General features: G+C 43.5%; 1 pseudogene; it reads left to right on the top strand.

The window, feature by feature from the left end:
• Window positions 1-394: 394 nt before the first annotated feature.
• On the top strand, window positions 395-25933 carry LOC121553892 (annotated as a pseudogene).
• Window positions 25934-26937: the final 1004 nt, after the last annotated feature.

The raw sequence follows: 26937 nt of genomic DNA, 5'->3' as shown, positions 1-26937 counted from the left end.
ACAGGTTCTAGGTCTGGGTTGAGCAGGCAGAGTGAAGCAGAGGCAGACATCGAAGGGACCGTTTTTAACATTCATTAAGGCATGGTTTTCCATATTTAAAAGGAGTACGTCTTCATACTTGATAGTGCATAAAAGCACTGCAAAACACGTGCCATAATTTATTTCACACAGTTAGAAAAAGGTGATGTGTCACAAAACCCCCCCGCATATACTCAAATATACAAACAGGTCCCATTGCGAATACAGTGCTCCAATACCTGCTTGCAGCTCTCCCACATGGTGTCCTGCAGCAGCCAGGGCCATTTTGTATTTTGCCATCCCCTGCCTCCTCTTCACCTGGTCGACCTGTGGTAGCCCCACTCCTCCACTGGGCCGGCATCCTGACTGCCAGGCAATGATAGGTGTGACATCCAGCAGCTGCCCAGCCGTCACCTCAGCTCCGCCGCTCACCCACTTTGTGGACTACTCAATCCAGCTGTTGGCAGCCCCCACAGCAGTGTTGACCTGTCCCCTTGGCTTGCACATCCCCTTCAGCCTCAACAGGCCACACATCTCCAGCCATGTCCTTAGAGCTGCTCAGCCTTCGCCCATAGGGCACCTTAGCACACCCCAGGCCAGTTAGGTCACACAGTCTCTCAGAACAGCAGGGGATGGCTTCCTCTTCTGCCCCAGCTATCGTCAAAACCACCCATGGGAGAGACTGCAGAACTTTGGAGAACACAGAACAGTAAAAGCAAACCAAAACTGGCCCTGTTCTACAACTTTCCACTCAGTGGCCCAGATCCTGCCGACTACGCCAAATGTCACAAGGTACAAAGTGACAAGTTCTAGGTCTGGGTTGAGCAGGCAGAGTGAAGCAGAGGCAGACAATGAAGGGATAGTTTTTAACATTTACTAAGGCATGTTTTTCAATATTTCCATTTCAAACACATTCCAGTTTCTCATTTCCTTTCGATTGTTTTGTTTGCTAAAACCATAGTTAAAATAATTATACAAACCAAAACAAAGAAAACAAAGGGGCACAGGAAGTGGTGCAGTGTGGCAGGCGTCCATCTTTTCAAGACTTCCATTTAATCTTAAACAACCTCCATTAGCCATGCACTCACCAAATAACGCCCTACATGCACTAGCAAAACATAGGCTCCACCATGCCTCTGGACTGCATTAGCCTCCTGTGAGCAGCTGCCTAGAACACAAAAACAGGGGGGTTTAAATACACAGAATCCAAATCACATGACTCATCAATTATCCAATAGAAATTCTTCATCTAGATTGCATGCAAATGGGTCACACGTGACATTTTCAGTATCTTAAATAGCCTACCTTGAAGAAAGAATTGTCAATACAAAGCATAGTTGGCCAATCAATTCCTGCAAATTAACTGGCTTTAGTGATTTATGCAAAATATTTTTGTTTTCTCAGAAAATGTTTGTTTTGTGATCCCCAAAAAATCTACTTTGGTCTCAGAATTATGGGCATTTATTCTAACAAATTCTCAAATCCTGTAATGTCTATTGCAACCTTCTAACACAGACGCACAGTGGCGATTTAGAAACAATTATGCTACTATCATCACTGTAATTATGGAAACAAATGACCAGCCCCAAACAAACAGCTTAATACAGAGCCACACAGTACACACAGCCAACACTGCTGGAAGAAAAGCCAATTTAGAAAAACCCCAAAAGAGGAGTCATTTTATGACAAACTGAGAGAGAAAAGAACACACAAAATACACACTTTGTTTTACCCCTTTTTCTCCCCAATTTGTAGTTACAGTCTTGTCCCATCGCTGCAACTCCCGTACGGACTCGGGAGAGGCGAAGGTCGAGAGCCATGCGTCCTCCGAAACACGACCATGCCAAGCCGCACTGCTTCTTGACACACTGCTCGTCTAACCCGGAAGCTAGCCGCACCAATGTGTCAGAGGAAACCCCGTACAACTGACGACTGAAGTCACCCGGCCCGCCACAAGGAGTCGCTAGAGCGACAAGGACATCCCGGCCGGCCAAACCTGGACGACGGTGGGCCAACTGTGAGCCGCCTCATGGGTCTCCTGGTCGCGGCCGGCTGCGACACATCCCGGGATTAAATTCGGGTCTGTAGTGACGCCTCAAGCACTGCGATGCAGTGCCTTAGACCGCTGCGCCACTCGGGAGGCCCCTTTACTGACATTTTTACCCAGAATTCAGAAGGAAAATCAGAAATATTTGCATTCACTTCCTTATCTGGGTTTTCACATTTGTCTGTTATCAGTTCTCTTGCCAGGCATGACTTGATAGGGAGAGGAGCAGAGACAGCAGCAGCACGTCATATGCATACTGCTAATGAATGTCTTCTTCTGAGGCTGACGTCATGCCTTGGCTAGAACTTTATCAACGTCTAGGAATTTGTCTCATCTCAGAAATCTCTTTGAATTTAATGCAACTCAACTGTGATACAGTATTATGAAAAATGTTTCTCTCTGGGGTAGCAGTGTCCCTATCAGTATCATAGGCACTCTGATGACTAATTAGCCTGTCTATGAATATTTAATCTGCATATTTATTCAAATCCATTGTTTGTGGAGGAATCATGTTGTCTGAAACAATAGCTAGTCAATAGCGAAAAGTGTTTTATATACTTTACTCAACACACACCAATTCTGGAAATTAGACTACTTGGGAGAGTTGCTGTGAGATTTGAGTCCCCTGTCACCCTCCTCGCACACACACACACACACACACACACACACACACACACACACACACACACACACACACACACACACACACACACACACACACACACACACACACACACACACACACACACACACACACACACACACACAAAGAGGCAGCCCCCCACCACACACACACACTCCCATCAAAAATATGTGAGGTAGCAATTCCCAGAGGACCTGCCCCTTCCGTTTCCACCCAGCCAGGCAGTAATTTCATGGCTCGTTGCAAGTGCTAAAAGCCTTTGGGCGCTACTAACATTAACTTTTATTTGGCCCCCAGTCTTTCAATGGAGTCATTTAACCAGCCACCTGAGGTGAATAAGTCTCCGTCCTGGTAGCATTCGCCAGATCTTGATTACACACTATGTCAGGGAATAAACTTTGTTATGACAAATTTCCTTTTCTTTCCAGTTTCTCTTCTGTACTGTAGAAAACTTCCAGATGGTGTTCAAATCAGTGTAACTAGATCTCTCTCTCTCTGCCTCTCTATATGCTGTTCTTTCCCTCTCTCTCAAGGAATTGGTAACCTGTGTAACTAGATTCAGAGTTCATTCACACTTTGACATCCTTGTTTGGTACAAAGTGTCGGCTGTGGCTTCTTCCTAACCTTGATGTTTCCAAACACATCTGTTTCCTGTTTAATTGTGTTGACCCCTCAGTGTTTCACAGCACCCACTACTCTACTTAATGCAGTAAAAAACACATAGAAGTGAACATCAGAGCAGCTGGGAAGGCAAGCGGCATTCACCATATTCTCTTCTTATCTCAAAAGTCCCATATGTTTCAGTCGTATGCCTTGAATTTAAAGGAAGGGTATAACAGTGTTTTATTGCCACATAAACAATGTTTGCGCACTGTATACAACATCCATACACATCAATCAGAATTTTTGTCTGCCATAGTGAAATTCAAATTCTATAGGTATGCATTATCTGCTGTTTTCAGTGCATGCATGTTGGGGGATTTGAGTATTAGAGCAGTTATAAGCAGGTCCCTGAGTGTTAAACCTTTCCGTATACAACTGTGTAATTTACCATCTTCTCGAACCAAAACAAGACACCTGAAATATGAAGGAAAGCAAAGGTTTTCAAGCAGCGCAGTTTTCAACAGTTCTACCCTCGTTTGATGCAAATAGTATTCGTAGAATTATACTGAACAAAAATATAAGATCCCAGAAATGTTCCATACACACAAAAAGCTTATTTCTCAAAGAATGTGGGCACAAATTTGTTTACATCCCTTTTAGTGAGCATTTCTCCTTTGCCAAGATTATCCATCCACCTGACAGGTGTGGCAAATCAAGAAGCTGATTAAACAGCATGATCATTACACAGGTGCATCTTGTGCTGGGGACAATAAAAGGCCACTCTAAAATGTGCAGGTTTGTCACACAACACAATGCCAGAGATGTCTCAAGCTTTGAGGGAGCGTGCAATTGGCTTGCTGACTGCAGGAATGACCACCAGAGCTGTTCCCAGAGAATTTAATGTTCATTTCTCTACCTTAAGCCACCTTCAACACCGTTTTAGAAAATTTGGAAGTACGTCCAACCGGCCTCACAATTGCAGACCACGTGTAACCATGTGTCACGATCGTCATACACAGAGGACCAAGGCGCAGCGTGGAATGCGAACATACTTTTAATTTGAATGATCACACGAACAAAACAACAAAACGATAACGTGACGTCCTTGGTTACAAACACTAACCATACACGGAACAAGATCCCACAATACACTACTGCCAAACGGCTGCCTAAGTATGGTTCCCAATCAGAGACAACAAGCAACAGCTGATTCACGTTGCCTCTGATTGAGAACCACCCCGGCCAACATAGCTACACATGAACTAGAACTTAAACACAGAACACAAACACACAGAAACTACACACCCTGGCTCAACATAACAGAGTCCCAGAGCCAGGGCGTGACAGTACCCCCCCCCCAAAGACGCGGACTGCGACAAACATAAACCGAACAGGGGAGGGCCGGGTGGGCATTCCTCCTCGGAGGCGGATCCGGCTCCGGGCGTGACCACCACCCTCTAATAACCCCCCCGTAGTGCCCCTGGTCTGGTCCCGCTGGCTGGAGCTGGACTGGACATCGGTGGAGCGGATTGCTTAGGCTCCGGTGTGGAGCAGCTGACCGGTACCTGACCAGGCACCGGTGAAACGGGCACGGGCTGTGCCGGACTGACGACGCGCACCACAGGCTTGGTGCGGGGAGCAGGAATGGGCCGGACCGGGCTGACGACGCGCACCCCTGGCTTGGTGCGGGGAGCAGGAACGGGCCGGACCGGGCTGACGATGCGCACCACAGGCTTGGTGCGGCGAGCAGGAATGGGCCGGACCGGGCTGACGACGTGCACCCCTGGCTTGGTGCGGGGAGCAGGAACGGGCCGGAACGGGCTGACAATGCGCACCATAGGCTTGGTGCGGGGAGCAGGAACGGGCCGGACCGGGCTGACGATGCGCACCACAGGCTTGGTGCGGGGAGGAGGAATGGGCCAGACCGGGCTGACGACGCGCACCATAGGCTTGGTGCGGGGAGCAGGAATAGGCCGGGCCGGGCTGGCGACACGCACCATAGGCTTGGTGCGGGGAGCAGGAACAGGCCGGGCCGGGCTGGTGACGCGCACCATTGGCTTGGTGCGGGGAGCAGGAATAGGCCGGGCCGGGCTGGCGACGCGCACCATTGGCTTGGTGCGGGGAGCAGGAACAGGCCGGGCCGGGCTGGCGACGCGCACCGTAGGCTTGGTGCGAGGGGCAGGAACAGGCCGGGCCGGGCTGGCGACACGCACCATAGGCTTGGTGCGGGGAGCAGGAACAGGCCGGGCCGGGCTGGCGACGCGCACCATTTGCTTGGTGCGGGGAGCATGAACAGGCCGGGACGGGCTGGCGATGCGCACCATTGGCTTGGTGCGGGGAGCAGGAACAGGCCGGGCCGGGCTGGCGACGCGCACCGTAGGCTTGGTGCGAGGGGCAGGAACAGGCCGGGCCGGGCTGGCGACGTGCACCGTAGGCTTGGTGCGAGGGACAGGAACAGGCCGGACCGTACTGGGAACACACACCACTGGCCTTACACGGGGATCAGGAACGGGCCGGACCGGACTGGCAACACACCTCAGTACCTCTCGCCGTGCCTCTACATCTTCCTTCCCTCTTCTCACCAATGGCTCCCGTAACCCGGTGGCCTTCTCTCCTCGTCCACGAACTCGCCCCTTATCTGCCTCCAGCAGCCCCGTCGTCCATGCCATGTGCCCCCCCCTAAAAATTTATTGGGGGTGCCTCTCGCCGATCCGACGACGGCCCGGTTGGCGCCGCTGGTCCTCTCTCGGGCGCGCCTCCACCGTCTCCTCCCACGGACGGCGATCCATCCCGGCCTGGATTTCTTCCCAAGTCCAGGACCCCTGCCCGTCCAATATCTGCTCCCACGTCCAGGCTGTCTGCTCCTGGGCACGCTGCTTGGTCCTGTATTGGTGGGATCTTCTGTCACGATCGTCATACACAGAGGACCAAGACGCAGCGTGGAATGCGAACATACTTTTAATTTGAATGATCACACGAACAAAACAACAAAACGATAACGTGATGTCCTTGGTTACAAACACTAACCATACACGGAACAAGATCCCACAATACACTACTGCCAAACGGCTGCCTAAGTATGGTCCCCAATCAGAGACAACAAGCAACAGCTGATTCACGTTGCCTCTGATTGAGAACCACCCCGGCCAACATAGCTACACATGAACTAGAACTTAAACACAGAACACAAACACACAGAAACTACACACCCTGGCTCAACATAACAGAGCCCCAGAGCCAGGGCGTGACACCATGCCAGCCCAGGACCTCCACATCTGGCTTCTTCACCTGCGGGATCATTTGAGACCAGCCACCCAGACAGCTGATGAAACTGTGGATTTGCACAACCGAAGAATTTCTGCACAAACTGTCAGAAACCCTCTCAGGGAAGCTCATCTGCGTGCTCGTCGTCCTCACCAGGGTCTTGACCTGACTGCAGTTCGGCATCGTTACTGACTTCAGTGGGCAAATGCTCACCTTCGATGGCCACTGGCACGCAGGAGGAGAATTGTGCTCTTCACGGATGAATCCTGGTTTCAACTGTACTGGGCAGATTGCAGAGCGTCGTGTGGGCGAGCAGTTTTCTGATGGCAATGTTGTGAACAGAGTGCCCCAAGATGGTCATACTATGGATAATTTAGATATTTGATTTTGAATTTTAGGACCCCTTTAGGTATAAAAAATATATATAAAACATTATTTGATAAAGTATTGAATTTGGCCTTTACTACTATAGCCCAGAGAAACGCATTGAATAACACAATCATAAATGGCAAAAAAAAAGAAAGGAAATATAATAAGAAGGTTTTGAAGTGTTTGTTCTTTATCTAGGAGATATTTGCCGGGGTAGTAGCGGTAGCAGCACGCCCAGCATCATTGTCGGGGACGGGGACACGGAAGAGGGCAAGGATGTCACCTCCTCCTCCCACTGCACAGAGCTGTCTCGGCGGCAGAACGAACAGAAGAAGCATGGATTGTTCTGTGACGTGACGCTGGCCTTCAGCAGTGGGGTGGCAACCAGGAATGTTCAGAGCTGTGAGTTTTCTGCTCACCGTTCTGTACTGGCCGCGGCTACGGACTATTTCACTGCGCTGTCGGGTCGGGTTGAGATGAAGGAATGGAGCGCTGAATTGGGACCAGACCCGGAGACGGTGGAGAGCGTCATTCAATACATGTACACGGGAGAAATACGTGTGAGCAACTGCAATGTGCATGAAGTATTGGAGCTTACTGACAGGTTCCTGCTGCTGCATCTGAATGACTTCTATGGGGAGTTCTTGAAGAAGAAGCTGAGCCTGGCCAACTGTGTGGCCGTGCACAGCCAGGCCCACATGTACACCCTGGACCAGCAGGCTCTGCGGGCCGCAGACATGATCCGACGCAATTTCCACAAGGTCATCCAGGATAAGGAGTTCCCTTCCACCTGGTGAGGGACTGGCTGTCTGACGCAGAGATCACCGTGGACGCGGAAGAGGTGTTGTTTGAGGCTGTGGTGAAGTGGGTCCAGAGGAACACAGAACAGCGGGGGAGGTACTTTGAGGAGTTGTTCCGTATCCTCCGGCTACCCCAGATTAAGGCCACCTATCTGACACACGTGGTGAAGAATGAGGCGCTGATGGTGGCCAACGAGGCCTGTCTCCATCTGGTGTCTGATGCCGTGGAGGGCCACGCCATTCCGCTGTGAGAACCTCAAGTCAGCTGACCTGGAGTTCTGGTCGTCCTACATGGCCTCCTTCCAGCCGCGCTTCGGCCAGAACATGGACGTGATCATGGTGGTGGGCGGGGTGTCAGAGGGGGGTAACTACCTGAGTGAATGTGTGGGCTACTTCATCTACGAGGACCGCTGGGTCAACCTGCCCCACATCCACAACCACCTGGATGGCCATGCCATCGCCACCACAGAGTCCCACGTCTACGTAGCACGCTCCATGGAACCGGGCTTTGCCAAGACCGTGGAGCGCTACAACCCCAACCGCAACACCTGGGAACAGGTGAGCAACCTAACCACACGTAAACACTCCTTTGGTCTCACCTGTATCAAAGACATCCTGTATAGCATCGGTGGCCACGGCAACTTCAGCCCGGGCTTCAAGGTCGTGAGCGTGTACGAGCCTGAGCCAGTGGCACAACCTGGAGTCAGCGCCCAAGATCCTGCGGGACGTGAAGGCGGTGAGTGTGGAGGACCGTTATGTATACGTAGAACATGGCTTTTTTGGCGGGAGGTTGTTGTTTTGGGGGATGGTTGTTGTGGTTGGTCCTGTGTTCTCTCTGGCGTCCTTTCCCCCTTGCGGCAGATGTGGATGCAGGTGCGTTTGCACGCTCTGCCCATTTCTTCCGCAGTCAACCATGTGGTGTGCATTTCTGTGTTTGAAAAGGTGCGGTGTTAAGTGAGTGAGAGGGGAAATGGTTGCATATCCCAGAGCCGACCGGGGGTCTATGAGCAGGGGTAGTGAGAGAGAGCTTTCAATTTTGTGTAGATGAGGGATATACATTTTTAAATATAGTATACATCTAATCTAATTTTTCATTGTCCTATCATGATGGAAAGATCCCTAACCCTATAACCTGGACACCCACCTGAGCGACCCATTCACCAAAGAGAAGTTCCCATCTCTTTTATGGACCTGCTGTGACTATGCAGCCTAAACAGAGAAATAAATGCGGTCAGAGACCTACTTGAGCAGCACCGCCCCCTCAAGATTCTGAGCCTGCCTGGCAGGGTTGGTCCTACAAAGCCAGAGCCCCCTGATGGGAGAGCATAATATACAAGGAAATTCTCAAAGCTGCTAATGAGAACCTTGATGACCTTTTACCTAGCCGGTGGGGATTCCGGTGGGGTACGCCCACCCAAGTAGTGGCAGTGCTGGCAACACTGGCTGCAGTAACCCATGGGGAGGGGGTCACACTCGGACAATCAGAGAGGGGGTTTATCATTGCGGCCCAGGTGGCACAAAATAATCAAAGGTCTGACCGCACGGAGATGCTTGGGAAAATGGTTACAACAGCGGATCAGAGTGTTTGTGTCTCAGGTGAAGAGGGTGGATCTGATCTTGACATAGATTAAGTAGATTAATCAAATCTCACATTGTTATCAATTTCTGCTCAATCTGCATGCTTTCTCAATCAGCTTTAACTGTATGTGCACTCGTAAATCAGGTTATTTCTCGAGTTGGGCTCTGGGATATAACAGCCATTGAGCATCTGATTTTATGGTGGATTGTGGAGGAGGGGGGTTGAGTGTGTTGGAGTATGTGAGTATGTGCGTGTGTGCTTGTCTGGCATCTGTTGTGGGGGGGTGGGGATGTTGGGGGGAGGGGGGGTATGGGATGGACCACGGGAATTATTTGCTAGGATAATAATTGCTTGTCAATGAATTAAATGTAATACAATGGCAATCCGGGTTATATGTTAGAATCCTACGCGTGAACTGCCGACATTATTACGCATATTAATTGATAATGATGGAAAATAGGATATGCATAATAAAAAAAAAATGGTTATATAGATATATATATATATATAGAGGTGAAAGCATTGGAAATGCTTTTGGCGGTTAATCTGCTTCTGTTTTGTGGGTGGCACTGTGTGCTGTTTTCGATGGATGGGTCCTGGCCTCTCGGGGCCTTAGGGATCTGGAGGGACGTGGGTGGGATGCTGATCACTGGGATGACGGCTCAACTTGGGATGGGGAGGGGCATTAGCGGGGGAATTAGTGGAGAACAATTGAAGGGTTACTCCGTAGCAATGCAAATATCACGGTACAGCTATATGGACACTCAATCATTACGGTATTTTTTATTGGTAAATTTACAAACATATATAATGATAAATAGATTTGAAACTTGTATCTCATTATGGTGTATGGTGAAATAAGTATAGCCAGTCATAATTGTAATGGCTTAGCTGATAATAACAAAAGAAGAACAATATTTACATGGCTCAAAGAGAAGGAATATAATATCTATTGTATACAGGAAACTCATTCAACAATTCGAGATGAAGTAGCGTGGAAAAAAGAATGGGGGGAGGAAATATACTTCTCACATGGGCAAAGAAATTCAAAAGGGGTGATGATATTAATTAATAGTAATTTCGATCCGAATGTGCAAATTGTCCAAATAGATACGCAAGGTAGATGGATTATTTTAAATATGTTATTGGACCATAAACAGATATGGCTCATTAACCTTTACGGACCAAATAATGATGATCCACAATTCTTTGACAATATATATAATAAATGATCAACCCTGCAAGCAATTCAAGACAACATTATTATGGTGGGGGATTATAATACTGTTTTAAATAGCTCAATGGACCGTAAAGGAAATCACACCACAAACAATCACCCACATGCTCTCAAGGAAATTGTGAATGTCATGGATACATTAGAACTAGTAGATATATGGAGGCTTAAATATACTGATCTAGTGAGATATACATGGCGGAGACTGAATCAAGCTAGTCGTCTTGACTTCTTTCTTATCTCATTCTCGTTGGCACCAAAGGTTTAAAAAAAAGTGTTGATAGGGGACAGAATGCGGTCGGACCATCATATAATAGGCATATACATTACTCTTACTGAATTTTCACGTGGGCGAGGATATTGGAAATTTAATCAAAGCCTATTGGATGATAATTTATTTATAACTAGAACAAAGGAATTTATAACTGACTTTTTCCAACATAACATAGGTACAGCGAATCCCCTTATTGTATGGGACACCTTTAAATGTGCCTTTAGAGGCCATGCAATTCAGTACAAATCTCGAAAACAAAAGCAATTTAGGTCAAAAGAGTTTATACTAAGAAAGGAAATAGAAAGTCTAACAGAACAGATACAGTGGGGGAAAAAAGTATTTAGTCAGCCACCAATTGTGCAAGTTCTCCCACTTAAAAAGATGAGAGAGGCCTGTAATTTTCATCATAGGTACACGTCAACTATGACAGACAAAATGAGATTTTTTCTCTCCAGAAAATCACATTGTAGGATTTTTTATGAATTTATTTGCAAATTATGGTGGAAAATAAGTATTTGGTCAATAACAAAAGTTTCTCAATACTTTGTTATAATAATATAATAATATGCCATTTAGCAGACGCTTTTATCCAAAGCGACTTACAATCATGCGTGCATACATTTTTGTGTATGGGTGGTCCCGGGGATCGAACCCACTACCTTGGCGTTACAAGCGCCGTGCTCTACCAGCTGAGCTACAGAGGACCACGTTATATACCCTTTGTTGGCAATGACACAGGTCAAACGTTTTCTGTAAGTCTTCACAAGGTTTTCACACACTGTTGCTGGTATTTTGGCCCATTCCTCCATGCAGATCTCCTCTAGAGCAGTGATGTTTTGGGGCTGTCGCTGGGCAACACAGACTTTCAACTCCCTCCAAAGATTTTCTATGGGGTTGAGATCTGGAGACTGGCTAGGCCACTCCAGGACCTTGAAATGCTTCTTACGAAGCCACTCCTTCGTTGCCCGGGCGGTGTGTTTGGGATCATTGTCATGCTGAAAGACCCAGCCACGTTTCATCTTCAATGCCCTTGCTGATGGAAGGAGGTTTTCACTCAAAATCTCACGATACATGGCCCCATTCATTCTTTCCTTTACACGGATCAGTCGTCCTGGACCCTTTGCATAAAAACAGCCCCAAAGCATGATGTTTCCACCCCCATGCTTCACAGTAGGTATGGTGTTGTTTGGATGCAACTCAGCATTCTTTGTCCTCCAAACACGATGAGTTGAGTTTTTACCAAAAAGTTATATTTTGGTTTCATCTGACCATATGACATTCTCCCAATCCTCTTCTGGATCATCCAAATGCACTCTAGCAAACTTCAGACGGGCCTGGACATGTACTGGCTTAATTAGGGGGACACGTCTGGCACTGCAGGATTTGAGTCCCTGGCGGCGTAGTGTGTTACTGATGGTAGGCTTTGTTACTTTGGTCCCAGCTCTCTGCAGGTCATTCACTAGGTCCCCCCGTGTGGTTCTGGGATTTTTGCTCACCATTCTTGTGATAATTTTGACCCCACGGGGTGAGATCTTGCGTGGAGCCCCAGATCGAGGGAGATTATCAGTGGTCTTGTATGTCTTCCATTTCCTAATAGTTGCTCCCACAGTTGATTTCTTCAAACCAAGCTGCTTACCTATTGCAGATTCAGTCTTCCCAGCCTGGTGCAGGTCTACCATTTTGTTTCTGTTGTCCTTTGACAGCTCTTTGGTCTTGGCCATAGTGGAGTTTGGAGTGTGACTGTTTGAGGTTGTGGACAGGTGTCTTTTATACTGATAACAACTTCAAACAGGTGCCATTAATACAGGTAACGAGTGGAGGACAGAGGAGCCTCTTAAAGAAGAAGTTACAGGTCTGTGAGAGCCAGAAATCTTGCTTGTTTGTAGGTGACCAAATACTTATTTTCCACCATAATTTGGGCCAAAATACCAGCAACAGTGTGTGAAAACCTTGTGAAGACTTACAGAAAACCTTTGACCTGTGTCATTGCCAACAAAGGGTATATAACAAAGTATTGAGAAACTTTTGTTATTGAACAAATACTTATTTTCCACCATAACTTGCAAATAAATTCATAAAAAATCCTACAATGTCATTTTCTGGATTTTTTTTTCTCATTTTGTCTGTCATAGTTGACGTGTACCTATGATGAAAATTACAGGCCTGTCTCATCTTTTTAAGTGGAAGAACTTGCACAATTGGTGTTTGACTAAATACTTTTTTCCCCCACTGTAGATGGCAATAAAAACTGTAACATAGAGGCTCAGAATAAATTAGAGGAAAAACAAAAAGAAATGGAGAAACTTATTCAAGAAAGATCAAGTGTAATATATTATAAAAATAAAGCAAACTGGATGGAATATGGGGAAAAATTCACAAAATTCTTTTTCAATCTTCAACATAGGAATGCTACCAAAAATAACTTAAGGAAACTGGTTACAATTGACGGAGTCACCCATAATTCACCAAATGATATTTTGAAGGAAGAAACAAAGTACTTTGAGCATATGTTTTATTTTCAGTCGCCTCCATCTCCTCTAACTGAAGCTAATTGTAGAGATTTTTTTTCTATTGATAATGTCAAATTAACAGCCACACAGAAAGACTCATGTGAAGGTGAAATTACAGAGGAGGAACTTCTGGATGCAATTAAAGACTTTAAGTCTGGAAAAACTCCAGGGTTGGATGGCATACCAGTCGAGGTATACCAAACCTTTTTTGATATACTAAGAGGACCGTTATTAGCATGTTTTAACCACTCCTATGTAAATGGTAGATTATCTGACACTCAAGAAGAAGATCTCATTATTACTGAAACAGGATACAAGTGGAAAATATAAAGATCCCAGTCCATTTACAAAATTGGAGGCCCCTTACACTTCAGTGTTGTGATGCAAAAATTCTAGCAAAATGTATAGCGCATAGAATTAAAAAGGTATTGTCGGATATTATTCATTCTAATCAGACAGGTTTTTTACATGGAAGATACATTGGAGATAATATAAGGCAAGTATTGGAAACAATAGAACACGATGGAAAATATGGGAAACCAGGCCTGCTATTCATAGCAGACTTCGAAAAGGCATTTGATAAAGTTCGACTGGGGTTTATGTATAAATGCCTGGAGCATTTCAATTTTGGAGAATCTCTTATAAAATGGGTCAAAATCATGTATAGTAACCCTAGGTGTAAAATAGTAAATAATGGCTATTTCTCCGAAAGTTTTAAACTGTCAAGAGGAGTGAAACAAGGTTGTCCACTATGGGCATATCTATTTATTGTGGCCATCGAGATGTTAGCTATTAAAATCAGATCCAATAATAATATCAGAGGATTAGAAATCCAGGGCTTAAAAACAAAGGTGTCATTGTACGCTGATGATTCATGTTTTCTTTTAAATCCACAACTAGAATCCCTCCACAGCCTCATAGAGGATCTAGATACATTTTCTAACCTCTCTGGATTACAACCAAATTATGACAAATGTACTATATTACGAATTGGATCACTAAAAAATACAATATTTACATTACCATGTAGTTTACCAATAAAATGGTCTGATGGTGATGTGGATATACTCGGAATACATATCCCAAAGGAAATAAATGATCTCACTTCAATACATTTTAATAGAAAGTTAGCAAAAATAGATAAGATCTTACTACAATGGAAAGGAAAATACCTGTCAATTTGTGGAAAAATCACCCTGATTAACTCTTTAGTATTATCCCAGTTTACCTATTTGCTTATGGTCTTGCCTACACCTAGTGAACAGTTTTTTAAATTATATGAGAAAAGAATATTCAATTTTATTTGGAACGGCAAGCCAGACAAAATTAAAAGGATATATTTATATAATGAACATGAATTCGGAGGACAGAAATTATTAAATATTAAAGCATTAGACCTATCACTAAAAGCTTTAGTCATACAAAAGTTATACTTAAATCCGAAGTGGTTCTCAAGCAAATTAGTAAGATTGTCTCACCCAATGTTCAAGAAAGGCCTTTTTCCCTTTATTTAGATTACAACAACTAATTTGCAGTTATTTGAAAAGGAAATCATCTCCCAAATATCACTATTTCTAAAACAAGCCATAGAAAGTTGGTTGCAATTTCAATTTAATCCTCCAGAAACGACAGAACAAATAATGCAACAAATATTGTGGTTAAATTCAAATATACTAATTGACAAAAAAAATTTATTTTTTGACAGAATGTTTAAAAAATGTATAATCTTCGTAAATGATATCATCGGTAGGACTGGTGGAGTTATGTCGCTCATGCAGCTAACAAAAACATATGGAAATGTCTGCTCTACCCAAAATTACAACGAAATAATTGCAGCCTTACCGCAAAAGTGGAAGAGGAAAGTGGAAGGGGGAGAAAGTAAGGAACTTGTCTGTCGGCCTTGCATTAAAGAACATAAATGGTTAAGGAAAACTGTGATAAATAAAAAAGTATATCGGTTTCACTTAAGGACCAAAGGATTGACAGCCGTCCCATATAGATTGCAAAATAGTTGTGAACTGCATGTCAGTTCACATAGTGTTTATGAACTGACATGCAAAACGACACCGGATTCAAAAATTAGAATCTTTCAATTTAAATTATTATATAAAATTCTTGCTACCAATAGAATGTTATTTATATGGGGGATACAATCTTCACAGCTCTGCAGATTTTGCTGTGAAGAGACAGAATCATTATATCATTTGTTTTGGTTCTGTCCATTTGTAGCTTGTTTTTGGACACAGGTCCAGGAATGGCTAAAGGATTGCAATATTTACCTGGAGCTAACCTTGCAGATAGCATTACTGGGTGATCTGAAAAGTCATAGTCAATCGATCAATAATATAATAATACTTTTAGCAAAAATGTTTATTTTTAATTCACAATCTGTAGAAGCAATGAGAATAGAAAGGTTCAGAACTTTTGTAAAACATCACAGTACGGTTGAAATATATATGGCAAATAGAAATCCTATATGGATGGTGTTAAGAGATAGATGGGAGGTGTTGAATAGAGTTGAAGGATGGGACTAATAACAAATAACAACAAATAATAAGCATACTGTGTCCATAATAAGTATATAGGTTGTATGTTGGGAGCTTTTGGGAAAGAGCACATTTAGAAAGATATGGCATATAGAAGCAAACCGGATGGACATCATGAAAATGATCGGAGAGGTTGAGAGTAGAAGAAGTTCAGGAGCAAAAAAAATTAATAATAATAATATATATATATATATATATAATATAATTATTGTAAAATTAACTGTGTCCATAAGGTGTAGATAGTAAGTATAGACCGGAAGTAGAGGCCTGGGCATTGTTGTTCACTAATTTACTCCAAGTAAGGAAAGGATGGCGGGGTTGAAAAGTAATAAAGGGGAGTATATATATAAAAAATGGGGGGGGATTGGAAGTGATGCAGACAATTACATTGATAGAAGATACAATCTATCTGCAATATTAAGCTGATCCACCCCCCTCATATTAGTTAAAATTTTACAGTTAGGGCTAATAACTTCAAAAGTAACTATTATCATAAATGCATTAATGTTTGAATGTTTGAATAGTCGTCAATCATCATTAAGTAGGCTATACCTATACCCGGATTACCGAGCGCACAGATTGATACAAGGCAAAGTGCAACGAGCAGGCCAAGTCAGATCCATGGAGAAACAATTAGGCTTAGGCTACACCTTGTTCTTTAGAATAAACGGACAGTAAAAAAAATAACATCAATCACGCAAGATCAGGTAGACAACAGTCTACAACATAAGCAGCAGACACATCAATTCGATATTGCTTTCTAGTCAAGCACAAGGAACTGAATCCCATGTGCCTATATTAATAACCTAATAATGTAATATAGAATAGACTACTTTTGATTTCAGATGCCATTTAAAAACAAGCTAGGGAAGAACACTATAGTAAGCCTACTCACCAAATAGATGTGTCGTGTCGTGGGGTAAAAGGTCATTCATGCGCAATCATGCAATGGTAAATGTAAAATTGTCAATCCTTTTTGAAAATTTCAAAGAACAGGCCGAACCTAATCCGGATGAAATCTAAAAAGTGTATTTCAACTGTTAAAATTGAGCGCATGAGACACTTCTCAAATTGTCACCCTTTAAAACATTTACTGTTCCAGACATGAGATGCGCATCTCACTCGCACTGGCAACTTTTTTCTTTTATGTGTTATTTACATTTTAGTCATTTAGCAGACGCTCTTATCCAGAGCGACTTACAGTTAGTGAATACATATTTTTTTATACTGGCCCCCCGTGGGAATCGAACCCACAACCCTGGCGTTGCAAACACCATGCTCTATCAACTGACCTACATCCCTGCCAGCCATTCCCTCCCCTACCCTAGACAAATTGTGCGCCGCCCATGAGTCTCCCGGTCGCGGCCAGCTGCGACAGAGCCTGGATTCGAACCAGGATCTCTAGTGGCACAGTTAGCACTGCGATGCAGTGCCTTAGACCACTGCGCCACTCAGGAGCTAGTTATATATTCCATTATATTCTTACTATAAAATAGATGTGTCTTCACTGTGATAAGGGCACGGGAATATAAGAGTATATTTTCTGCTAAATTAACAAACAAGGCTATGCCATTGCAATTGCATATAGCCATAATCACAAGCAGCGAACCAGCAACGCCAGTCCCAGGCCAGGAGGCGCCTCAAGGAGGTATAGCGACAGGAACAGCTGTACATTGTTTTATAAAACCAACTCCTGGATTTAATGAAATCATATATATATATATATATATATATATATATATATATATATATATAACAGTACCTGTCAAAAGTTTGGACACACCTACTCATTCAAGGGTTTTTCTTTATCTTTACTATTTTCTACATTGTTTAAAATGAAATAACACATATGGAATTATGTAGTAACCAAAAAAGTGTTAAACAAATCAAAATATATTTTATATTTGAGACAGATTTGCACACTCTTGGCATTCTCTCAACCAGCTTCTTGAGGAATGCTTTTCCAACAGTCTTGAAGGAGTTCCCACATATGCTGAGCACTTGTTGGTTGCTTTTCCTTCACCCTGCAGTCCAACTCATCCCAAACCATTTCAATTGGGTTGAGGTCGGGTGATTGTGGAGGCCAGGTCATCTGATGCAGCACTCCATCACTCTCCTTCTTGGTCAAATAGCCCTTACACAGCCTGGAGGGGTGTTGGGTCATTGTCCTGTTGAAAAACAAATGATAGTCCCACTAAGCGCAAACAAGATGGGATGGCGTATCGCTGCAGAACGCTGTGGTACCATGCTGGTTAAGTGTGCCTTGAATTCTAAATAAATCACAGACAGTGTCACCAGCAAAGCACCCCCACACCATCACACCTCCTCCTCCATGTTTCACGGTAGGAACCACACATGCAGAGATCATCCATTCACCTACTCCGCGTCTCACAAAGACACGGCGGTTAGAACCAAATATCTCAAATTTGGACTCATCAGAACAAAGGACAGATTTCTACCGGTCTAATGTCCATTGCTCGTGTTTCCAGGTCCAAGCAAGTATCTTCTTCTTATTGGTGTCCTTTAGTAGGGGTTTCTTTGCAGCAATTCAACCATGAAGGCCTGATTCACGCAGTCTCCTTTGAACAGTTGATGTTGAGATGTGTCTGTTACTTGAACTCTGTGAAGCATTTATTTGGCAGCAATTTCTGAGGCTGGTAAGTCTAATGAACTTATCCTCTGCAGCAGAGGTAACTCTGGGTCTTCCTTTCCTGTGGCGGTCCTCATGAGAGCCAGTTTCATCATAGCATTTGATGGTTTTTGCGACTGCACTTGAAGAAACTTTCAAAGTTCTAGAAATTTTCCAGATTGACTGACCTTCATGTCTTAAAGTAATGATGGACTGTCGTTTCTCTTTGGTTATTTGAGCTGTTCTTGCCGTAATATGGACTTGGTCTTTTACCAAATAGGGCTATCTTCTGTATACCACCCTTACCTTGTCACAACACAACTGATTGGCTCAAATGCATTAAGAAGGAAAGAAATTCCACAAATTAACTTTTAAGAAGGCACACCTGTTAATTGAAATGCGTTCCAGGTGACTACCTCACGAAGCTGGTTGAGAGAATGCCAAGAGTGTGCAAAGATGTAATCAAGGCAAAGGGTTGCTACTTTGAAGAATCTCAAATATAAAATATATTTGGATTTGTTTAACACTTTTATGGTTACTACATGATTCCATATGTGTTATTTCATCATTTTGATGTATTTACTATTATTCTACAATGTACAAAATAGTAAAAATAAAGAAAAACCCTGGAATGAGTATGTGTGTCCAAATTTATATATATACAGTGCCTTCGGAAAGTATTCAGACCGCTTGACTTTTACCACATTTTGTTAGGTTACAGCCTTATTCTAAAATTGATTAAATAGTTTTTTTCCATCATCAATCTACACACAATTCCCCATAATGACAAAGGAAAAAAACTGTTTTATTTTAGCTAATTTATTACAAATAAAAAACGGAAATATCACATTAACGTAAGTAGTCAGACTCTTTACTCAGTACTTTGTTGAAGCACCTTTGGCAGTGATTACAGCCTTGAGTCTTCTGGGTATGACACTACAAGCTTGGCACACCTGTATTTGGGGAGTTTCTCCCATTCTTCTCTACAGATCCTCTCAAGCTCTGTCAGATTGGATGGGGAGCGTTGCTGCACAGCTATTTTCTGGTCTCTTTAGAGATGTTAGATCGTGTTCAAGTCCAGGCTCTGGCTGGGCCACTCAAGGATATTCAGATACTTGTCCCGAAGCGACTCCTGCGTTGTCTTGATCCTGAGTGCTCTGAAGCAGGTTTTCATCAAGGATCTCTCTGTACTTTGCTCCGTTCATCTTTCGCTCAATCCTGACTAGTCTCCCAGTCCCTGCTGCTGAAAAACATCCCCACAGCATGATGCTGCCACCACCATGCTTCACCGTAGGGATGGTGCCAGGTTTCCTCCAGACGTGATGCTTGGCATTCAGGCCAAAGAGTTCAATCTTGGTTTCATCAGAGCATAGAATCTTGTTTCTCATGGTTTGAGTCTTTAGGTGCCTTTTGGCAAACTCCAAGCGGGCTGTCATATGCCTTTTACTGAGGAGTGGCTTCCATCTGGCCACTCTACCATAAAATTCTGATTGGTGGAGTGCTGCAGAGATGGTTGTCCTTCTGGAAGGTTCTCCCATCTCCACAGAGGAACTCTAGAGCTCTGTCAGAGTGACCATCGGGTTCTTGGTCACCTCCCTGACCAAGGCCCTTCTCCCCCGATTGCTCTGTTTGGACAGGCGGCCAGCTCTAGGAAGAGTCTTGGTGGTTCCAAACTTCTTCCATTTAAGAATGATGGAGGCCACTGTGTTCTTGCGGACCATCAATGCTACAGAAATGTTTTGGTACCCTTCCCCAGAAAATAACCTCTCACTCAACGTCAACAAAGCAAAGGAGATGATCGTGGACTTCAGGATACAGCAGAGGGTGCACCCCCCCTATCCACATCGACGGGACCGCAGTAGAGAAGGTGGAAAGCTTCAAGTTCCTTGGCATAAACATCACCGACAAACTGAAATTGTCCACCCACGCAGACAGTTTGGTGAAGAAGGCACAACAGAGCCTCTTCAACCTCAGGAGGCTGAAGAAATTCGGCTTGGCACCTAAAACCCTCACAAACTTTTACAGATGCACAATTGAGAGCATGCTGTCGGGCTGTATCACCACCTGGTATGGCAACTGCACCGCCCGTAACTGCAGGGCTCTCCAGAGGGGGGTGCGGTCTGCCGAACGCATTATCGGGGGCAAACTACCCGCCCTCCAAGACACATACAGCACCCGATGTCACAGGAAGGCCAAAAAGATCATCAATGACATCAACCACCCGAGCCACTCCTGTTCACCCCGCTATCATCCAGAAGGTGAGGTCAGTACAGGTGCATCAAAGCTGGGACCGAGACAATGAAAAACAGCTTCTATCTCAAGGCCATCAGACTGTTAAATAGCCATCACTAGCACATTAGAGGCTGCTGCTGCCTATTGAAATCACTGGCCACTTGGAACACTAGTCTACAGTCACTTTAATAATGTTTACATGTCTTGCACTACTCATGTATATACTGCATTCTATTCTATAATATTCTACTGTATTTTAGTCCATGCCGCTCTGTCATTGCTTGTCCATATATGTATATTTTCTTAAATTCCATTCCTTACTATTTTTGCGTGTATTAGGTATATGTTGTGAAATTGTTAGATATTACTTGTTAGATATTACTGCACTGTCAGAGCTAGAAGCACAAGCATTTCGCTACACCCGCTATAACATTTGATTTGATTTGTTTTGTGTTCGACACAATCCTGTCTCAGAGCTCTATGGACAATTCCTTCGACCTCATGGCTTGGTTTTTGCTTTGACATGCACTGTCAACTGTGGGACCTTATACAGTATAGACAGGTGTGTGCCTTTCCAAACCATGTCCAATATATTGCATTTACCACAGGTGGACTCCAATCAAGTTGTAGAAACATCTCAAGGATGATCGATGGAAACAGGATGCACCTGAGCAAAATTTCGAGTCTCATAGAAAAGGGTCTGAATAATTATGTAAATAAAGTATTTATGTTTTGTATTGTTAAGAAATGTGCAAAAATTTCTAAAAACCTGTTTTTGCTTCATCATTATGGGGTATATTTCCTTTACACGGATCAGTCGTCCTGGTCCCTTTGCAGAAAAACAGCCCCAAAGCATGATGTTTCCACCCCTATGCTTCACAGTAGGTATGGTGTTCTTTGGATGCAACTCAGCATTCTTTGTCCTCCAAACACGACGAGTTGAGTTTTTACCAAAAATTTCTATTTTGGTTTCATCTGACCATATGACATTCTCCCAATCCTCTTCTGGATCATCCAAATGCACTCTAGCAAACTTCAGACGGACCTGGACATGTACTGGCTTAAGCAGGGGGACACGTCTGGTACTGCAGGATTTGAGTCCCTAGTGGCGTAGTGTGTTACTGATGGTAGGGTTTGTTACTTTGGTCCCAGCTCTCTGCAGGTCATTCACTAGGTCCCCCCGTGTGGTTCTGGGATTTTTGCTCACCGTTCTTGTGATCATTTTGACCCCACGGGGTGAGATCTTGCGTGGAGCCCCAGATCGAGGGAGATTATCAGTGGTCTTGTATGTCTTCCATTTCCTAATAATTGCTCCCACAGTTGATTTCTTCAAACCAAGCTGCTTACCTATTGCAGATTCAGTCTTCCCAGCCTGGTGCAGGTCTACAATTTTGTTTCTGGTGTCCTTTGACAGCTCTTTGGTCTTGGCCATAGTGGAGTTTGGAGTGTGACTGTTTGAGGTTGTGGACAGGTGTCTTTTATACTGATAACAAGTTCAAACAGGTGCCATTAATACAGGTAACGAGTGGAGGACAGAGGAGCCTCTTAAAGAAGAAGTTACAGGTCTGTGAGAGCCAGAAATCTTGCTTGTTTGTAGGTGACCAAATACTTATTTTCCACCATAATATGCAAATAAATTCATAAAAAATCCTACAATGTGATTTTCTGGATTTTTTTTGTGTACCTATGATGAAAATTACAGGCCTCTCTCATCTTTTTAAGTGGGAGAACTTGCACAATTGGTGGCTGACTAAATACTTTTTCCCCCACTGTATATGTATATATATACAGTGGGGAGAACAAGTATTTGATACACTGCCGATTTTGCAGGTTTTCCTACTTACAAAGCAGGTAGAGGTCTGTATTTTTTATCATAGGTACACTTCAACTGTGAGAGACGGAATCTAAAACAAAAATCCAGAAAATCACATTGTATGATTTTTAAGTAATTCATTTGCATTTTATTGCATGACATAAGTATTTGATACATCAGAAAAGCAGAACTTAATATTTGGTACAGAAACCTTTGTTTGCGATTACAGAGATCATACGTTTCCTGTAGGTCTTGACCAGGTTTGCACACACTGCAGCAGGGATTTTGGCCCACTCCTCCATACAGACCTTCTCCAGATCCTTCAGGTTTCGGGGCTGTCGCTGGGCAATATGGACTTTCATCTCCCTCCAAAGATGTTCTATTGGGTTCAGGTCTGGAGACTTGCTAGGCCACTCCAGGACCTTGAGATGCTTCTTACGGAGCCACTCTTTAGTTGCCCTGGCTGTGTGTTTCGGGTCATTGTCATGCTGGAAGACCCAGCCATGACCCATCTTCAATGCTCTTACTGAGGGAAGGAGGTTGTTGGCCAAGATCTCGCGATACATGGCCCCATCCATCCTCCCCTCAATACAGTGCAGTCGTCCTGTCCCCTTTGCAGAAAAGCATCCCCAAAGAATTATGTTTCCACCTCCATGCTTCACGGTTGGGATGGTGTTCTTGGGGTTGTACTCATCCTTCTTCTTCCTCCAAACACGGCGAGTGGAGTTTAGACCAAAAAGCTCTATTTTTGTCTCATCAGACCACATGAACTTCTCCCATTCCTCCTCTGGATCATCCAGATGGTCATTGGCAAACTTCAGACGGGCCTGGACATGCGCTGGCTTGAGCAGGGGGACCTTGCATGCGCTGCAGGATTTTAATCCATGACGGCGTAGTGTGTTACTAATGGTTTTCTTTGAGACTGTGGTCCCAGCTCTCTTCAGGTCATTGACCAGGTCCTGCCGTGTAGTTCTGGGCTGATCCCTCACCTTCCTCGTGATCATTGATGCCCCACGAGGTGAGATCTTGCATGGAGGCCCATCCCAAGGGTGATTGACCGTCATCTTGAACTTCTTCCATTTTCTAATAATTGCACCAAAAGTTGTTGCCTTCTCACCAAGCTGCTTGCCTATTGTCCTGTAACCCATCCCAGCCTTGTGCAGGTCTACAATTGTATCCCTGATGTCCTTACACAGCTCTCTGGTCTTGGCCATTGTGGAGAGGTTGGAGTCTGTTTGATTGAGTGTGTGGACAGGTGTCTTTTATACAGGTAACGAGTTCAAACAGGTGCAGTTAATACAGGTAATAAGTGGAGAACAGGAGGGTTTCTTAAAGAAAAACTAACAGGTCTGTGAGAGCCGGAATTCTTACTGGTTGGTAGGTGATCAAATACTTATGTCATGCAATAAAATGCAAATTAATTACTTAAAAATCATACAATGTGATTTTCTGGATTTTTGTTTTAGATTCTGTCTCTCACAGTTGAAGTGTACCTATGATAAAAATTACAGACCTCTACATGCTTTGTAAGTAGGAAAACCTGCAAAATATGCAGTGTATCAAATACTTGTTCTCCCCACTGTACATACATTAGAATAAAATAACACAATCATGGTAAGCACAAATAAAACATCATAAATCACCAAGAAAAACAGTTACATTCATCGACAAATAAATCCCCAATCAATACTTTCAATTGCCCAATGGCACCAAAACATCAAGATGAAATGTATTTTGAATTTTGTTCCAGAAATACGGTGCATTAAAACTAAAAGCAGATTTATCTAGCTCGGTGGAGACCCTAGGAACCTCAAGAGTTAACCAATTCTGTGACCGGGTTAGGCAACTCAGGTGTCTATACAACAGTAAAAGTAGATAAGACGGAAGTTTATGAAGTAGGGCCTTGTAAACAAAAAGGGAGTAATGTAGAGATCTACGGGTCTTTAGCAATGAGTATCAAAACTGTCGCCTGTAACAAAACGAAGGGCATTGTGGTAGATGACATCCAAAGGTTTAAGTGTAGTAGCAGCTGCACTTTGATAAATACTATCACTATAATCAAGAACAGATAAAAAGGTTGACTGAATAATCTGCTTTCTACTGCTTAGAGAAAGGCACAATCTGTTTCTGTAGAAGAAGCCAACTTTAAATCTTAGCTTCTTAACCAGCTCAACTATATGTTTTTTAAATGTCAAATCCATATCAATCCAAATGCCTAAGTATTTAAATGTTGCAACACGTTCAGTGAAATTGGTACAGAGCTCTCACTTACGGGAGGCACAAATGTAGCCTCTTTCAAGGCAATCCTCAAAAGATTTTAATGAGCCAGAAATAGCAATACCCTGGAACAAATACACTGTAAAAAAAGAAATAAAAAATAATTTTGTTTTTACGGAAAATTACTGGCAGCCAGTTACCTGTAAGTTACTGTAAAAAAAGTACATACTGTATTTACAGGTAACTGGCTGCCAGTAAGTTACCGTGAAAACAACAGGATTTATTTTACAGTGTAGTGGTAGAAAGGTTTTTGGTGCTCGAAAACTGCGATATGGTACTGTATTCTGTGGGGTGGAAATACAGTACCATTGAAAATACGGCATTTATTTCCCTGCCCACAACATTTTCCCACAATGCACCATAATTGACAGCACATTTTGCTGCTGTATATAGTATGCTGCAGTATAATGCTTCACAGTATTTTACTGTTGATAAATGTACAAATGTACCGTATAAATTACAGTTTTTCATTACAGTGTAATATTCAGTGTATTTATCTTTGTAAATCGTAGAAATTTTGTACACACCTTGTTTGTTTGGTTCACTTCAGACCTTGACCCCTTTCAATCCTATCACTGAGAATTGTTCAAAATAGTTGCAAATTGGCAATCACACAATGCTGTGCGGTTACAGAAATGTACTGTTAAACCCACGTTTTTTAGAATTTACGGTTTAATTGACTGTTTATGCTTAAAATCACCCATTTTGCATTGCAAATAATGAATATGTTACTTTACTGTTAGTTTTATTGTATAATACTGTAGATTTTTTTTTTTTACAGTCTGTTCAATCTTTCCGATCCTCACCAATACATGTTTCCTCCCTATGCCTCCATCCCAGGTGACCTACATTGGAAATCAACAATTCCGTTCTTTGTCCCATTTTTTTATCCAACACTCATGTGGAAGCGCAATTATTTACCAGACCCACTTAGGCTCTACAGTCCGCGTGAGATATGAACATAATTGCATGTTCTTTTTTAATTACAGTGAAAAACCCAGAACTTGTAGGATGAGGAGCTGCAAGGTGCCATTGCATTGTTAATTCCTTATCCTGCTCCTCTGATCGTGTGCACAGCGCTCCTTTGCTAAGTGATGATAAACTGAATATCCATGTTCACCGCATAATTAATCCATCTCGCGGCGCGTGCTTCCCTCCGCCAAGTCAGATGTTATCGCACACACATGCCTGAATTGCGGTGGAATCCTCCCTCTGTTGGAACTTATTGATGTTCCATAAAAGGAGAGGTGGAAATCCTTCAATTTCAGTCACAGATTGGTGAATAGATAAATGCTTGTACAACCTTATAGCTCCTATTGTATGATAGCTAAAGAAGTAAAATGTGTCCTGGGATGCATTCTGAGCCTAAAACCCTGAATGATATACAGTTGAAGTCAGAAGTTAACATACACTTAGGTAGAAGTCATTAAAACTTGTTTTTCAACCACTCCACAAATGTTTTGTTAACAAACTATAGTTTTGGTAAGTCGGTTAGGACATCTACTTTGTGCATGACACAAGTAATTTTTCCAACAATTGTTTACAGACAGATTATTTCACTTATAATTCACTGTATCACAATTCCAGTGGGTCAGAAGTTTACACACACTAAGTTGACTGTGCCTTTAAACAGCTTGGAAAATTCCAGAAAATGATGTCATGGCTTTAGAAGGTGCTGAAGGCTAATTGATATCATTTGAGTCAATTGGAGGTGTACCTGTGGATGTATTTCAAGGCCTACCTTGAAACTCAGTGCCTATATGCTTGACATCATGGGAAAATCAAAAGAAATCAGCCAAGACCTCAGAAAAAAATTTGACGGCAGAGAGAGCACATCCACATCGACGGGGCCACAGTGGACAGGGTCAAAAGCTTCAAGTTCCTTGACGTGCACATCACTGACAACCTGAAATGGTCCCTTCACACAGACAGAGCGGTGAAGAAGGCGCAACATGCCTCTTCAACCTCAAGAGGTTGAAGAAATTCGGCTTGGCCCCTAAGACCCTCACAAACTTCTACAGATGCACCATTGAGAGCATCCTGTCCGTTCATCTTTCCCTTGATCCTGACTAGTCTCCCAGTCCCTGCCGCTGAAAAAC

The sequence above is a fragment of the Coregonus clupeaformis genome, chromosome 38 (assembly GCF_020615455.1).
Source record: "Coregonus clupeaformis isolate EN_2021a chromosome 38, ASM2061545v1, whole genome shotgun sequence".
In the NCBI taxonomy this organism is placed as follows: Eukaryota; Metazoa; Chordata; class Actinopteri; order Salmoniformes; family Salmonidae; genus Coregonus; species Coregonus clupeaformis.
Note: the sequence above shows the minus strand (reverse complement) of the source record. Positions and strands in the feature narration are given on the sequence as shown.